Source organism: Agelaius tricolor, unplaced genomic scaffold, assembly GCF_023055355.1.
Source record: "Agelaius tricolor isolate 1412-34295 unplaced genomic scaffold, bAgeTri1.0.p SCAF_47, whole genome shotgun sequence".
Lineage (NCBI taxonomy): Eukaryota > Metazoa > Chordata > Aves > Passeriformes > Icteridae > Agelaius > Agelaius tricolor.
The window spans coordinates 1071657-1090178 of record NW_027269307.1 but is presented as its reverse complement, the minus strand read 5'-3'; the positions used below and the strand labels follow the sequence as shown (position 1 = coordinate 1090178).

General features: G+C 39.3%; 1 long non-coding RNA gene across 1 annotated transcript in view; it reads right to left on the bottom strand.

The window, feature by feature from the left end:
• The window catches only part of LOC139604227 (uncharacterized), a 33487-nt gene extending 24849 nt beyond the window's left edge, over positions 1 to 8638 (bottom strand). Inside the window, exon 1 of the long non-coding RNA XR_011683924.1 lies at positions 8566 to 8638. This is a non-coding gene — a long non-coding RNA (uncharacterized lncRNA). The remainder of the gene's footprint in view (positions 1 to 8565) is intronic.
• Positions 8639 to 18522: the final 9884 nt, after the last annotated feature.

The window sequence follows — 18522 nt, the reverse complement described above, 5'->3', positions numbered from 1 at the left end:
GAGTTCCTCCTGAGCTGGGCCAATGCACAATGCAGAGTGTGAAAGCAGGAAAAATTGGGATGTCCCACTTGGCAGAGGCTTCATAGAGTGTGGACGGGCTTAGCAGCTGGTCTGCAGGTCAAATGACTGAGTTAACAGAAGCAGAAATTGATAAAATATGAGTTTATCCATAGCAAGGAAGAAAGCAGGGCCATTAGCATGGAACCTGATAAAATAGACACACAAGGGATACTTGCAGTCAGAGGATACGTGCCTTAATTTGTTGTAAACTCATGCCAATTAATTATTGACATTAATTGCTTCGTACCAATAAAATACAAGAAGCTATTGCTTCGTCCAATGAATATAATGAGCTCTGATTTAACCAATGACATAAGACCATGCTTTGTTAAGGGTAAAGAACTTAAGAACAACTTGTAATGAAGGAGAAGCCATTGCTGTCACTGCACAAGTGTGTGTGTAAATCATGTGTTCATCTCAACAGTGACAACAGAGCGTGTGTGCTACCTCTGGGCAGAACTCTCTGGGAATCAGGGATGTGGGATGTATTCCTGGCTCTGAGAGCCTCCTACCAGTCAAGATAAAGGACAAGCTGAGGATGAAAAGGGACAAGGCACGCATCGGCATCTGTTCCTAACAACCAGAACAGCACCAGGGGACACAAATATCCCCTTTTGGATATTGTGCTGGGGTTTTCAGCTGTATCTCATAGCTACAGACCATTGTGTGACAAGTGGGAAATTGATTTTTCACCAGCCTCAGTGAAGGGGTGCACAAACCTTTGTCCCTTTGCTGTGTGAGGGAGCATTCAGCAGGGCCAGGTGTTAACAAGTTCCTACCTTCAGAGGGGAGCACAGCTTTCATACAGCACAGCAGGAAGGCTCCAAAACCACCCTGACAGTGACACTGAACTGAGAGGGCCACCCGCTACTTCTCTGATCAACTCCCAGCTTCTGAAAATTCCTCAGGTAGAGAAAAACCTTCTTTATAAGGAAGGTAAAGGTTTATATACTACCACAGCACTCGTAACTCACACCCTCCTAAGAAATCAAGAACTGCTTTCCATGACTTCTGCTCCGTTGCTTAATTTGTAGAGCTCCAGTTCTTTCCTAAGGAAGAAGCTATGGGAGGACAAGGTAAGACAATTTTGCATCAGCTTTACACTTGTTGGGTCTGTTGGGTGCTGCTGCAAGCATAAAATATTAAAACAAACAACAAAACCAAAACCAAAGTTAAACAGTAGTTCTGCCTACTGTACACTAATATACTTTGCTTCAGATGCTTTAGCTGAATAAATAATAATATTGAATAGAAGAATTGGTGAATACAGACAAATATCTAAATCCATTTTTCTGATGAATAAGAGTTTGTGTTATTTATTATTATTGAATTAATAAGACTGACTATCCTGAGGATGACCTTTAAATTATTTTAATGTAGACATTAAGAATATGAATAAAGTGTGTTTTTCTGAAAATACTATTTAGTGGCAATCTATAAAAACATTCACATTTGAAAAATACAAAACAGGCATCAAGGAAAAAATTGTTTTGTGTTTGAAATGGGTTTCAAAACATATTTTAAATATGTTTTAAAAAATCATCATATAAAAGCATATCTTAGTTAAAAAAAGCATGTGTTTTAAGTATTTTACCTGCTTTTTATCAGTAGATAATAATGACTTAAATAATTTTTGCCAGTATACCTTCCATCAATTAAAAAATATTTTTAGTTATTTAGTTCAGAGAATAAGGCAACATAGGCATCTTAATATAATTATCAGAAAAGAAATTAGAGAAGTTAAAGACTCCTAAAAAGTTACATCCTTGTCAAAGCCAGAGAACAGTAGAATCAATATATGAAAGGTTGCATGTCTGTAGTACCATTAGGCAAAACAAAACAAAATGTATTTCACTCTCTTCAGTTTTTCCATCATTATGGTATTTCCTTTGATTCTACTTTTTTCCTTTTGAAGTATTACCTCAACATTTAGCCTGCAAAATAATTGCATGGTAGCAGAAACCTGCACTTAACTTTTATTCTGTAGGCCCCCATGCGAAAGCCTGACTTAGGACATAAATTCAGGAAAATAGACCTTGTAAACATTATAATAGCAAACCACAGAATTCAGAAGAATATTCCATAATTTTTGTGAAAGTGAAACCCTGTAATTTGCCTAAGTTGAGACCACAAATACAAACATGTTTAAAAAAATTAGTACACAATAGCTAAACATGCATGAATTGTATACACAAAGAGAATTATCTACAAAAAAAAAAAAAATAGAATAGTTTAGGAATCCTGTGTTTACAGTACAGTAACAAATTTTAGATCCAAAACAAGAAGGTGTTTTTTATGTCAGTGTAAATCCAGGTGACAGTATAAACCTGATATACCTGATGTCACCACAGTTTTCTGCTGGTTTAACACTGAGAACATATTTTCATTCTAATAGTTACCATTGGCTATGCCAAGCCTAATAATAGTGTAATCCCTACCCTAATAATGGAGTCATCAGATGAACTTGTAGGATTGTTAGAGATGATTGGGAAAAACTGCATGGAAGATAACAGGGAAAATTATTTCTCAAATACAGATGGGTAGAGGGACAGCAAACATACAGTCACAGATGCAAACAGGGTGAAGGGTGTTGTTGTAAACCCATGGCAATTAATTATTGACATTAATTACTTTGTACCAATAAAATACAATAAGCTATTGCTTTGTCCAATGAATATAATGAGCTGGTTTGATGTAACCAATGACTTAAGATCACACTTTGTGATCTTCTCTGACAAGAACAGAACACCGGATGTTTAAGAGAATTTCTTATTTTGAAGTTCACTGACAAGCCATTCTACTGAAGACAGAAGTGGCAGAGAGCTAATATTTAAAAAACTTTCCCAGCTATCTGCTTTACCAGAACTTAAACTTTTATTAAATATAAGGATTGGATGCAATCACCTTGATTATTGTTCAGGTATTCTGAATCACCAGTGAAGAAAAGAAAAGAAAGTAACGGCATTGAGAGACTTTTCTTTCAATATATGCTGAGAGAGTGTTAAAGTAAGAAAATTGGAGAAATAGTTATTTAGAATACAGGGATAAAGCCACAAATTCCATTGGGCACTGAAATGCTATTTAGATGGCAGAGCTCTCCCATGGGTCTGGAAACTTTTGATCAGCTGGTGTCTCTTCCTAACACTGCAGTACCTTTGAAAAGCTGGTGCATTTACACACTGTTCCCAGTCATAACCAGCACGGTTCAGGCTCACTGTGAATCAATTTCATCTGGATCAGAGAGGTTCAGAGCTGCCAGGTCTGAGCATCCATACTCAGTAAACCAGGCAATTTGCAGAGCTTTAATTTCAGCTTTTGCTCCATTTCGTCACAGTTTCACAGCACACGCAGTTACCAAAGTAATTCAGGTACCCATAGAGAAAATTATCAGCAGAGAGCCAAAAGTACTAGATCCATGCCTGCTGCTGAAGGCTAGGCCTTGCTTTTCTTCAAAGTGCACTTGAACAACTTCTCCCCATCAGCTGTAACTCTGAAAGTTTCCCTGATTAAGTAAGATATTTTTTACACTTTTTTTTTTTAACAGGACACCTAAATTTTAAAATAGAACTATAATATATATGAAAGGAGAAATTTTTTTTACATCATCAGAACAAAGGTTTACTTCCCCTGTTACCCCACCTCCAACAATAAATTACTCCCAGGTGTTCAGGAAAAGAGCAGAAGTGTGACAGGGAAGGTGCGCTAGCAGAAAGACCCCCCCTCCCTCCAGCACCATACAAGCACCTGACAATGAGTTTTAGGGAAGATGTTTTATAGTCTCTAATGGACACTGGATTTTCTAAATTTTTTCTTGTTCTCTTGGACTCCCTACCTCTAGAAAGCATAAGTTTAAATGACTAACTTCTCCCCAAGGGGGAAGAGAGATATTATTTTTCCACTTTAGAACTGAGACTGAATAATGGCATTGGGCACCTTTAAGAACCAGCATTGTCAGAAGCAGTGAGCAATCACTCCCCATTCACCTTTTCTATACTCTCATGATTTCTTAAATCTCCATCATATTTCACCTCACCAGGTTTTTTGTCATTTGAAGAGTCAGTTTCATCTTTCTTTTAAGGACTTCCTCTCTTCCACACCTCTCTTCTTTCCTGCTCTGGGCCTCATCTGGTTTCTGAATGTAATATCCAGCTGTCTTTCCTAACTGCTGAGAACTGAATGAGAGCCCAGCATTGCATATATATCAGTGGAGCTGTTTTAACTTGTCCTTAAGTGCATTCATTACTTTGCATTTATGAACAGTGTAGATCTGCATGACTTTTAGTTGCATCATATGAGTGCTCTCCACAAAGTCAAATAAAAGCAGCATTTGCAGTCACCACCTTTTATTCCCTTGAAATCAGGGCTGATTTAGTGCAAGGTCATGCTCCACAACCATTCTCTCAGTCACTTAATTTCTTAGGTTCCCAAGGACTCTAAGGTAACACTATGCTAACCTTAGATTTGCTACAGTTCATTTTCTTGTTTTACTCTCAAACTTTTGCTATTGGAACTGCACTTGGAGGCTGTTCCAAGGGCTTCACAGTGAAGAAGGCAAAACCTTGCTTTAGTGTGTTTCTAAAATCCTCTGGAGTAAGGAGTGCAGCAGACACTGACTTTTCCTGTTTGCTGCTGCCACACATTCTGCCAGCTGCTTCCTTCACCTCACTCCTCTGCTCCTCTAGTGTTAGCCAGTCCCACCAGTTTACCAGGATGCTTCACCATTGTCACAGACATCTTTCATGAAAAATCCTTTCCTTAGGATGTTTCCTCCTGAGAAGCTGAGAGGCCTCAGGAACAAAATGTAAACATTGATTATCTGCTGCTGTGGAATGCAACAGGTGGATCTGTGATTGGCCCATATTGGTTGTTTTTAATTAATGGCCAATCACAGCCCAGCTGCCTCAGACAGAGAGCCGAGCCACAAACCTTTGTTATCATTCTTTCCTATTCTATTCTTAGCTAGCCTTCTGATGAAATCCTTTCTTCTATTCTTTTAGTATAGTTTTAATGTAATATATATGATAAAATAATAAATCAAGCCTTCTGAAACATGGAGTCAGATCCTCATCTCTTCCCTCATCCTGAGACCCCTGTGAACATGGTCACACACCATCTCACAGTTTCATAGAGGCTTATGATCTATCCCCCATCACCTAAATCCAGTTCCACCACTGGCCCCCTCTAATGCTGCTGCAGAGCTCCAAAGGAAGCCACATTTACCTCATTAGGAGAGGAAATTACTTCACCAAACTTCCATTCTCCTCCTTTCAGAATCAAGGGCAAAATTCTTCATCATTGGGTTTTTTTTGGCAAACAGCCCACAGAACTAAGAGTTTCTACAGCTTCCTGTGGTCTTGATGCTGATTTCAGGGAAGTGCATCCAGCATCAGTAGTGTGGAAGATCAAGTTCTTCATTTTAATTTGGATATATTCTATTCTTACAAGCAAGGAGCTGAAGCTTCTAGTCAGGGGACAATCAGGGTACATTGTGACGGTGTTCACAGGGGTCTCAGGTTGAGGGAAGAGACAAGGATCTGACTCCATGTTTCAGAAGGCTTGATTTATTATTTTATCATATATATTACATTAAAACTATACTAAAAGAATAGAAGAAAGGATTTCATCAGAAGGCTAGCTAATTGTGGAATAGCAAAGAATGATAACAAAGGTTTGTGGCTTGGACTCCCTGTCCAAGCCAGCTGGGCTGTGATTGGCCATTAGTTACAAACATCCAACATGGGCCAATCACAGATCCACCTGTTGCATTCCACAGCAGCAGATAATCAATGTTTACATTTTGTTCCTGAGGCCTCTCAGCTTCTCAGGAGGAAAAATCCTAAGGAAAGGATTTTTCATGAAAGATGTCTGTGACAGTACATCTTAAAATTTTCCCCTGAATAATATTAAGTGGCAGGAATTAGAGTTAGCAGGAAAGTCTGGGGGGTTTTATTTTTCCAAAACTGGAAATAGTTTAGATGCATATCTTTTGAGGTTCAAGATTACTCTTCCCACTCTGTGGGGCAGTAACAACCATGTTTGAAGTAAAAATACCTGAGGACCTGCAAGCTCTCAGTCTTGTCCATTCTAGCTGGCATGTCTAATACTCAGATGGAGTTCCCAAGTTTGTACAGCAACAACTATTCCCTTTGAAATCACCAGAACACTGCATGAATTCAAGTGAAGCTAATGGGACCACTTTTGGAGCAGGATACATGACAGCTGAAGTAGTGCTGTCACAATCTGGCTTTTGCAAAATACTTTCAAAGCAGAGTTAAGCTACTGCCACATATCAACACCTGCTGCTCTGATACCATAAAATAAACTTTTCAGATGTTATTTTTACCCAAATCTACTTTTTGTTTGTTTGTTTGTTTAATTCAATACCCATCTCTTATATTGATTGCAGGGCATCTGTTCATTTGCATGATTCTGACTCACGTCTTCAGTCCTTTATTAGCCTTTCTATTCTATTTATTCATTTGTACCTATACTACTGCTACAGCAAAGATTTTTCTGATCCCTATGCTTTTTCCTCCTTCTGCCAGGGTCCATTCATCTTAACAGATCTAAGGTTATGAAATAGGAATTAATAATTCTTCCAAGTCAATAAAAACCTACACCAGTATACAAAATTTGTGTAATTACTACCATGTGTGGGGCAAATAAAAACCTACAAAAGAGATTAACATAAGTTTCTGGAGTTTAAATATTTAAATCATATTCCACTAATGCAAGGACATAGTTCTGATGACCTCAGTGGAATTACCAAAATTTCTGTGTCTTATAACTACGAGAGTTAAAAAGCCCAAGTACAACATAGCTGAATTTCCAGATGCCTTATTCTAAAGAAATAGAAAAAAATCCAAAGAAAGGCAGCTCATCTGTCTAAGGCAGGTGCAGGGAAGTGCTGCCATCTGTCTTATGATTCTCTTTGTAATATCCCTAAGACTACCTTGTACTTCTCTGTGTGGTTCAGCCTCAAAGTACTGAGAGATGAAGTGCAGGTATTTAGCAGCTGTTCTTTATAATGCTAAATCTGCCTCTACCTTTTTTTTTTCCAGACTCCATTGTAGCAGATTAGGACAGAAAAGTTTATTTTTTGCTGTTCAACTATTCAACTTCCAATATCATTTTAAGCAAGGAACATACATCAGTCTCTTCTGTAGTCACAATATTTTTAAACCTCATACTTTCACAGTATTTAATAGATATTAACTAGATAAATAAAGTAAAAGTTTCTTTTAAAAACAAAACATATTTTTTCCAAGTTTTCTCACAGTTAGTTGACAAAACTATCTATTTCACAATTCCTGTTGGTATTACATTCCACTAGTTATTTCACAAGTTAATGACAAAATACCACTTGAAAAATCACGTGTCAAAGAATCCATACAATTTAATTTATCCCTTTGTTATCTTGCAAACAAGATGACAGTAAGGGCAGCAAATAACTTCTGAACATTGGTTGTAGAGATGTATTATCAAAACATAACCACGACATATGTACTTCTATTCCAAGAGGAAATAGTGTCAGGTTGGTACAGAACCTCCAGCTGGGAACATAATATAAGACCTGGGCTTGGGACTTTGAGATCACATGAATTTGCTTTCAGATTTAAAAAGAAAAACATAAAAGCAATACCAACACAGAAACAGTGCATTCAATAGCATCATAAAAAAATTCCCAGGAACTTAAGAAAGCCATAATCAATGCCCAAGATCCCAAGTCACAAATTACTCTTACTTATGTATTTATCTGCTTTGCTTAATCTACATTTTTTCCTACCCTTATTTCTATTTTTAATTATTTCATCTTCTCATTTTTAACTGGAAATCTGTGTTCCCTCGTTGTTGACTTTTCTTCAAAGCAGGGCCTGCAGTTTAGTTTCACACAAGCTTGTCATGAAAAAGCCATCAAAACCATTCACACAGTCTGCCCTCTTCTCAGGGACAAAAGAGAACATCAAAGTGCTTTGTACTTATTGTAAACGTGTGACCCTCCTTCCCAGACTGCCAAGATGCAAATATAGAGCTGCATTCAATTTTGATAAAATTCTCACAGCACAGTAATGCAGCCTGAGCCTTGTGTTTCAGAAAGGAAAGCAGCAGAAATTGAATACAGATGCAATAAACCCTGAGAATAATATTGTTCTTGCAACACAAACCTTTTCACAGCTCTGAAGGAAAACATACATTTTAACTGTTTTGCATTAACCAGATTTTGTTTTATATACCTTTCATTTCCTGTTTTAATTATTCAAATAGAAAGCATTCAGAATTTTAAACAAAAATCACTCTTGACCTTTTAAGTAAGATGAAGTACAATAAGACTTGACTTGTTTTCACAATACTCCTAAATCATATAACCTGACCCTGATGCCTCCTATTTTCAGCTTTATTACTTATGATTTCTTTATGATCTTTCAAGATAATTAAAGAGACTGCATCATTCTTTAAACAAATAGTCCACAAGCTGAAGTTAAAACTGGAAACCAAGTTGCCTACCTCTTTTCCTAATGGCTTAATCCTTGTATTTTAGCTTTCAGCAAAGGAGGGCCATTTCCTACAGTATCCCACTGGAGAAAAAAGGGGGGAAAAAAAGAATTCATTTTAGTCACTGAGAAACAAAAAATATGGGTTTCAATATATCAAGGTTTTGTTCCATCTGGGAGTGTGAAAGAATATGTCATTTTAAATTATTAGCAATTTAAAGTATCTAAAACATGTTCCATTTAATTGTTTGCATCTTGCAGCACTATTTTATTAAACAGTGAAATACTTCTAGCTTCTGGCTGTAATCAAAATGTTTTCTCCAAATTATCCTGCTTATTTCAAATGAAGTCTAAAAATGTGGAAACAGAAAATCCAGTAAACATTTGAAAGGAAATGATCTATGAATATTCACTCATAAATGGCAGAGTGAAAGATTACACAAAAGCTGCTCTGAACATAATCTTCTCCAGGCCCTCACAGCATAACCAGGTCTAACCCATGTGGCTACAGTGACTTATAACTGTCTTGAAAATGCTTTGATTATGAATAAAGACTGGAAGAAATTCTCAAGATAAGTAATTGTAGTCTGTTACAATAGTTACAGACCACTTTTCTCCTCCCATTTTCAAAAGCAACACACTAATGGAACTGTTCAGCTGACTCTTTAAACAGGAAAGCAGCAAAGCTAGATGGAGGCACAAGTTAATACTGAACCAGTAGATTAAAACTGGTCCTGCACACATGGGACAACATTCCTGTCTCCTAAACAGAGACATATCTGCCTGTTTGTGCTCTGCCACCACAGTCAGTCTGCACTTTTCCATAGGTGGAGAGAGTCCTTCCTTACCCTCTCATCACTCTGCACTAGAAAACGCTCTTCCATTCTGCCTTTTCCCTTGAAGTTGAAAACTTAAATCTTTAGCCAGAAAAATGGCTCCCAGGATTTTCAGTCTCAGGGGAAGGAGTTTCACTTATTTTAACCAAAGAGCAGCATACACCAGCATCAGCAGGCCTCTGGTTACCTGACTGCTTCCCTTAATTGGTCTTCCATGATTTAACTCATTTGCACAAGGAACCAGTGCAAGGAGGTCTGTGCAAGGAAGGGGAAGAGAGAGGACTAGAAAGCTGCTGCCATGGCATTACTCATGTCTATTGTATTTGCTGGGAAATGCCCCAACCAAGGCAGGAATGATGAATCTGACTCCATGTTCTCAGAAGACTAATTTATTTATTTTATTATAATATATTATATTAAAGAATACTATACTATACTGAAGAATACAGGAAGGATACTTACAGAATGCTAAAAAGATAATAATGAAAACTTGTGACCCTTTCCAGAGCTGGGCACTGATTGGCCAAAGAGTCAAACAACTCACAGCAGAATCCAATGAAACAATCACCTGTGGGTAAACAATCTCCAAACACATTCCACATGTGAGCACAACACAGGAGAAGCAAATGAGGTAAGAGTTGTTTTCGTTTTCTCTGAGGCTCCTCAGCTTCTCAGGAGAAAAAATCCTGGGTGAAGGGATTTTTTCAGAGAATGTGAGTGCCACACATATCCTCTCCCTGTCCTAACACCAGCTGCAGGAATGCCAAACTCCAGCAAGCTCCTCTACATTCCATCTGGTGCCCAAGATGGAAGCTGTGCCAAGCCCCAACATGATGACTTGTAGCATCTCCATTAGCTGAGTGTCCTTTGCTTTATTTGGAAATGGATTTGTACTAAGATGCCTAAATAATTACATACCATTTATCATGTGCATCAACAGTTTACTGCTGTCCAACTGATTTCAGATAAAGTCAGTTTGGATTTGTGTAAGCACAGGGACTAAATATTTACTAGAGGTAATGGCATTCTTCAAAAGAAATTATTACATTGCTAATGCAGGCAATGCAATAAAAATGACTTCTCTTTAATATTTTATTTATAGTAATTATTTTGAGTCTCGGTGTTTTTCTTTTTTTAAAAAAGAAACTGGTGAAAAATGCTAATTTTAATGTAATATTTTAAAGTCTTATTTAAAATGCTAGAGGCATTTTACTTGGCATTTGTAAACAGCACCATTTTCATTTCCTTCTGAAAAGGAAATAGAAGTGATTGCCATCATTCCTGTTACATTTTTTTCTTTTAAATTTTTCAGTAGCAGCTTTTTTTTGTTTGTTTGGAGTTGTGGGGGTTTGTTGCTTGTTTGGTGCTGTTTTTCTAGAAACAGAGCTATAGATGGATCTGTGGTGGGTTAGCCCTGGATGTCAGTCAGCCACCCTTGCTGCCCTTCTCAGCAGGACAGGGGAACACTGTTAGGCAAAAAAAATCTGACAATACACAGGATTAAAACCAAGTCTTTCACCTTCCTTCCCTAAGTTTTGGGCCTATTTTCTCCTGTGACAATGAGAAAAAAAGAAATGAACTGTCTGAAATACTAGGGAATTAGTCAGCAGTGTATTTTAGGCTTTGAAATATTAGAGTGACAACTCCTGAGTATGCACCTTTTCAGATCAAGAGAATGTAAAGGCAAACACCTTTAGAGATACTGAAGGTAGGGGGCTTGGATCTAAGTACACAATTCAAATGAGTTAGTCAGATACGAATCACTAAGGGTCATGTTCACTTCATGGGAAAAATCAGAAAAGTCAGAAGGTCTGCACTTTGAAATGAGTATACTCAAAAAAACCAAACCAGTTTGAATTTGATTTTTTTTTACAAAAAGATAGAATTCAATGCACATGAAGTGGTAAGAGTCTGAAATTAGCTATACAGAAAGTGTGTTGCTTATAATACATGAGTTCTAGGAGTATTTGGTTTCAAAATTACATCATTTTTCTACTTTTTATTCTCCATTAAATACAAATCAATGACACTTGTGCAATAACAGTAAAACTGGTCTTCTGCCAGACTTTGTGGCCTCACACAGGGTATTTATGGAAACAACTTGTACAAAGCATGGACCTAGCTTAATCTTTAAATTCTGGGTTAAATTATGTTTCAAAAGCCATAAGAAAGGAGGGAAAAAATAATGGAACGATACTGAATAGAAAACATTTAATATATTCAAAGTTACATTTACTTCTCTAACTTCTACAAAATTCAGCTAAATACTTTAAGATCCTCAATTTTGCAAGTGTGTGTCTTACATACTGCAAGAATTCTTGTAAGCTAAATACAGTGTTATTCTATTACCATGATTTACACACATGATTACCTTTTCACTCTGCTATAAAGGAAAGGAAAACACCTCAGACTACAGTATAGTTCTCTGTCTTCTTTTTAAATGGCTGAGAATGTTCTGGGCTGTTTCAATGAACACTCTGGAAACTCATTCCAGCAACAAGACAATGGTTATTCTGTGTTTAAGTAAAATGTAAACCACATAATTACTTGAGGAGATGATCTCTAAATTTATAAATCCTGACTGACAGCCAGTTAGTAATCACCTTTACCACTTGCCCACACATTTGTTTTTGTTAATGTTTTTGAACTGCCTTTTCCTAAAGACCTAATAGAACTTTATGAAATACAGTGACAGAGAACTCTGACACAGTCCTTGTTACAAAACATGCCTCAGATGGCAATTACTCAAAGGATGCCATGAGCTCAACAAAACCTTCAATAAATACAAGAGAAGTGAACATCTGCAGCTATTGTTTCAGCTGTAAATCTTGTGAATGCTTTTTACTGTAGCAACAAACTGCTAATAAATCCAACTTTCATTGCCAGAAACATATAAAGGACAGGATACACTTCATGATGTTTTCTCAGTGTCCTCCCTGAGCCCATGCACTCAGGCATATTGTTTCCAGATATATTTTATAGCCAGCAGTGATGCACTGTCCCCTCTACCCTTTCCCTTGACTGATGAGACAGAGAACATTGACTGAATGCCATTACCTGGCACTGCCTCCCTCTTGCTCGACAGCAATGGGAGGCTTCATGCTTACAGCTCATATTAGATTTAGCAGCAATCATCAGCATTAATTGCACATAGATCATTTGGCAAACAGACCTCTTAAAAAAAAAATCCCCATGAAGCAATTTAAGTGTTGTTCCTTCTACTGTGCAAAAGCAACATGTTCCTGGCCTGCTTTTAAAACATACATTTAATATGTAGGACTGACAGGCCAGTCACAGAGAAGGATACTCAATAAAGTCTCAGATTTTCAAAGTACTTTAAATGCTAATTCAATAAAGTAGCACAAAAGGTAGACAATTCTCAATAACATAAGTTTCCACACCAAATTAAATTTTAAAAAAAGAAAAAAAAAAGAAAAAGAAATTACTCCTACAGTAAGATTTACAGAAGCATTCACATCACACATGGCTTTAATCCCTACTAACTACAAAGGTCACTGCCTTGTTTTTCCTTTCACCTCCTATTACCACACTTTTTTCTGAATGAGGACATGACAGAGCCAAAGCGAAAAAGAGAGAAACAGAGCAAAAAAAGCTGAACTAAATGAAAAATTGCCACTCTTATACCTGAGCTCTAAAAATCTCCATTATTTTTAAGTTGGTTAAAATTCAGGCTGAGGGGGGGATGGAGGTACATGGCTTGTCAGCAAGCTGTGTTCCACGCAGCAGTGGCTCACTACTGACAGCAGCACACACCAGCTGACAGGGGCAGAAGCGTTCTCACAGAGTTTTGTTTGCTCTTCACGTGTTCCGCTGTACTCGATGTGACACCGGCTGGGGGCTGTGTACAAATCACAAACGGGACGGGGCTGCTGTGGAACGTGCCTTGAGCTGTTTTATGTTCCAGGATCAGTCTCATTACATGGTTATGACAATGGGAAGATGCCACCAGCTCACATCCCAGGCAGCAGAACAAGGACTTAATGTTACAATTTATGTTGCAGTGTGCCACCATTTCCTGTCTCACCTATCCCATCCCCCTCAAGGATGCCAACCTTTCCCCCTCCCCCTGTGCCCTCCTGCCTGGCATCTTCCAGCAAGATGTCGAGTGATTGGCAGATGCCCCCCCAGGCCTGGGCTCATTGGTTTGTCCCAGTGTCCACATCCCCTGACCCTTCCCCTGCTCACACCTGGTTGGCCCTCACCTATCCGTCCCCTCCCCCTGTCCCGGGGCTTAAAAAGGACACGAGACCATGCGGCGGGGTGTCTGCCGTGGTTCTGTCTCTGCCATCTCTGTCTGTCTGGAGCTGTTACCACATTCAGAAGTCTACCATGCTACAATAAAACTCTGGATCTAAGCTACACAGCAGAACCCGCTCCTTTTCTCTTCACCGTCGTCTGAATCTTTTCCACCAAAGGTAAACTGAGATCCTATTTTGCCTGGATTTGTTCTGGATGCCCAGCTGCAGCATCCAGCCAGCCAAAGGTATCTCTGCAGTGAAAACACCACAGCTGCAGCCTTTGGTCCAGCAGCAAGGCCAGACGAAGCCAGGCAGGACACACCCAAAAACATTCGGGGCTTAATATTTAATAAACTTACTTTATAGGTTTTCTGACCAATCACACCAACCAAAAGCACATTGACAGTAGTTCTATCCAATCACTATAAGCACATGTACCTTTGGTTAAACAATGCTTGCTTATTTCAAATACAATACCTGCTTGTAAGCCTGAAAACACAATGCACAGAGCTCCATTATTAAGCTTCAAATTTCCTAATATCTTGCTAGATAAACTTTTCTGTAGCTTAGAGAGTTATTCTAGACAAGTGTTAATACACAGACCATTGTTCTATTTGTCCTTGCTTTTCTACTTTTTAAATAATTTTTCTGCTGACCAATCTCATGGCTGCTGCTTAGCTCTAATCACAGTTCTGCTGTCTCTGAGGCCTGCCTTTTGCAGCTTTCCCAAAACCCTCTGATTTTATGGATTCGCATATTGATGTACTGTACTCAAATTTTTCTTTGCTTCTTCATTTCTTGAAGGTCTGAAACCCACCATCACCAGCAGCCTTCAGAAATGTAAAGCTGATGGGATAATGTGTGAATTATTGAAGGTTGCTTTGCCTCCACATCCTCACTTATTAACCAAACTGGAAAGGAAAGAGAGAACTGCTCCACACTTGTTGCCATCTATCTCAAAATAAAGATGACATTATAACCGTTTCTCTGGTACAGTTCAGAATAGGCTGCTGAGTCAGGGAAGACTGCAAATTCAAATTTTATCCGAGAGATGTATAATTTGTTTTCTGGGACCTCAGCATTTTGCTGGTGTTCATCCTTAGCAAGTTCTATGTAGCTCTGCTGTACTGGTGTGTTCACAGCTGGCCATCTGCCTTCTAGAAGCAGAGACATCTAAAACTAAAGGAAAGCAACAGCTTAGGAGGCCCTCACTAGAAAAGACAGAGAAAAATATTTCAGTGCTAAAAATTGAGGAAAGATTTGAGCCCCAAAGACAAAAATTTCAGTACATAGGAGAGGAATTGGAGAAAGAGAAGATGACTATCTCATATGACATTCATTTAAAAACTTTTTTTTTTCCTCAAAGTTTTAATACATTCTATAGAAATACTTGTCATTGCAAAGGGTATCAGACATCAGAGGTCAACAGGTTTTGCAAACATGAAGGATTTGCCATGGTCACTAAATATAATAATAATAAATAGAGAATGCTGGTGTGTCAGAAAGTGACTTAGTGCATAAAACTATTTTCTCAGTTAAGAGTTACGTTCCAGAAAATGCATTTTTATGGAAACCATATTTCAATTGGGCATTTATTCCATTAGGTTCAAAAATAGCAAAAAGCACTTTCTATTACCAGGAGATACATTAGTATCAGTGCATGACATGGGTTTCCAGACAACTTTTTAGCAGCTTTTCTTTGATTGAAGGCATGCAGGTAAGAATGTCCTGAAGAAACTGTAAACAGGTGCATTATAGCAACAGATATGACTTCATAAGGGGGTTGATTACCTGGAGACTGAGTGACTGTAAGAAGAGATCCATTTTTAGGGAGCGCTGCCACTGATGTTTTGTTAGTTGGCATTTACTAAACAGACCAAAACAGGTGTATGTTTGATTCAGGGCAGTTTAAGGGAAAGCTGCTTATTCTTTTACAAACTAATCCCTCTTCCCTTGTGTTCAGTCACATAATAGTCTGCAGTTCACAAGTACCAAATAGTAGCTAGCATTGTAAAGATGGAATCAATAGCATAATCCTATTAAATTCCGCAATGCAGGCTACTTTTCAGATATATAGTGGAATCCTCTTAAATCGATTTTTTTTTTTTAATAAAAGGTAGGGTTATGTGAGGCTCTAGCTAGAAACCTAAAATATATTGTCTACATAATGTTCTTAAGATAGCAGTTCAGTCTGTTTGCCTCTGTACAATTTCTGTGTGTTGGCTGGACTGTAACTGCGATGCTTTGCTAGATGAACTTCCAAAACAAAACCACCATATCTTTAGTTATTGCAACCACAGAACAAGGAAAGAATTGATAAGATTTCTCTCATAAGTTTTCAATGAGAAGTGACACACCTAAGTGCATGTAAGCTATTGTTGTGATTTTATCCCAGCCCAACACAGCCACTTGCTCCCCCACCAGGTGGATCCTGGGGAGAGAATGGGAAGGGTAAAATCCAGAAAACTCGTGGGTTGAGATAAAGTCAGTTTAACAAAAGCCACACACACAAGCAAAGCCAAACAAGGCATTAATTCACCATTTCTTGTGGGCAGGCAGGTGTTCAGCCATCTGCAGGAGATCAGGGCCCCATCACAGGTAACAGCAACTTGGGAAGACAAAACCATCCCTTTAAATGTCCCTGCCTTCCTCCACCTTCTCCCCACTCTATATTTTGAGTATAATTTCCTATGGTCTGGAATATCCCTTTGGTCAGTTGGGGTCACCTGTCCAAACTGTATCTCCTCCCAACTTTCCAGGCACCTCCAACTTCCTCATCAGTGTGGTAGCATGAATAGCAGGAAAAGCCTTGGTTTTGTGTAAGCCCTGCTCAGCAATAACAAAAGCATCTCTGTGTTATCAACCCTGTGTTCAGCACAAATCCAAAACACAGCCCCATACACTGTGAAGATCAGCTCTACTCTAGCCAAATCCATGTACTATCCTACATTCCATCCCTATCCTGTACTATTTACAGCATGCTAAGATCCCACACTGTGCAATACAACTTAATTACCCACCACCCCCCTTTCCCTTCTTTACTATAAAACACAAATGCCCACAAAACCTCTATTGAATTCATTTATCCCATCACTTTGGGCTGCTGTGTGGTGGTTATTGTTGTGGGCACACCCAAATGCCCACAAAATGTCTATTGAAATAATTTAGCCCATGACTTTGGGCTGCTTCTCTTGTGGTGGTCACTCTGGACAGGAGAGGGGGTGTGTTACAGGGGTTACTGGGCACCAAAGCCAGCTCAGCTCAGGTCACTACTGCACTGCAGCAGGTTCTCCTTCACAGGTTTGTGTGGCTTCTGTCACAGTAATTCCTGTAACACACATCTCAAATCATGGCTTGCCACAATTTGAAGGTACCTTCATTACAATCTTCACCCCTGGTCCTTTTGGGCCATGTTAATCTGGTCTAATGTTGCAATGAACTCCTCTTCTTCTCCCCAGCCTGGCTGCAGCCAAGGGCTCCTGCTGAAGTCCCCCAGAATAGTTCACATCAGTGTCTTCCATGGGCTGCAGAGGGACAGCTGCTTCCCCATGGTCTTTACCACAGGCTGGAAGGGAATCTTTGCTTCCCCTGCTCCAGCCTGGTCTCCCAGGCACCAGGGACAGTCCCCCCTGCACTTGTCCAACATTTGTCCTTCCCAGAGGCTGCAGTTCTTCACAAACTGCTCCAGCCTGTGTCCCCCATGAAGTCACAAGTCCTGCCAGCAAACCTGCTCCATCACAGGCATCTCATGGGGTCGCATCCTCCTTCAGGCATCCAGCTGCTCTGGCATGGAGTTTCCAGGTGGATCTCCTCCTTCACAGTCACAATCCCTTCAATTCAAGCTCGGACCCAAGTGCCAGCCTGTCCAGCACAGCAACACAGAGACAGCAGCCATACCCTGGCCACCTGCCAGCCCAGGCACTTCCCTGGCTGTCATCAAAACATCCCCAGGCACAATACAGTGAGGTGACAAGAGGTAGAGCACCACAGCAAGGAGTGACAGCCACTAACGAGCACTAGGCTCTCATTGACAATCATGGAAACAAGCCCCATGGCAAGCACAGGAGCCTGCTCATTACTGCCTAAACAGCACTACCAGACAGAAATTCAATCTGGTACATCCCAGCAGATCTGTCATCTCAAACCCTTTGGGCACCAAATAAGGCTGTTGGGGCTTTGGGACAGTATCCCCCAAATTCAGTGTCCCCACCGAGATTCTCCCCACAGCACTGTTCCCTTCCCTCCCCCGTGACAGGATGGAGAGAACTGGAAGCACAAAAGCAAAGACCATGGGTTGAGATAAGAACAATTTACTGGAAATAGTTATGGGATAAGAAAAAGAAAACAGTCACATCAAGGCTGCTAATGACAGAGGGTAGAAGATACAATCCACACATAAAACCCCCCTGATAATAGACAGCACCAACAGCTCCCTGCATCACATTCTCTTGACCAGAAGGAGCCCCTTCTTCCCAGAAAACAGCCCCTGTCCCCTGCCAATAATGTAAGGACTATAGAATAACCACTGGGTCCTAGCCATGTCCACTCCCAGCTACTGCAAAAAAAAAAAAAAAAAAAAAAAAATTAACCCTGTCCTGGCCAGAACCAGGGCAGTTATTGCTACCTATTGCCAAAATTTCTTCGCTAAGACAATCAGATTGTTACTTTTTTTGAAATTTAGTGTTAGCATTTACTTAAGCATCTTTCTGCATAATATCTCTTTTGCAGTTTACTTGATCCCAAACTTTGATCATATTTGAAAACTGGAGGATTTCTAAATCTCTTTTGAAAAACTGTCATGTTTGAACCAATAGATTTAATGCCTTTCCCTGCAGGAATACAGCAGGGGTGTAAATACCATAGCTGTGACACTTG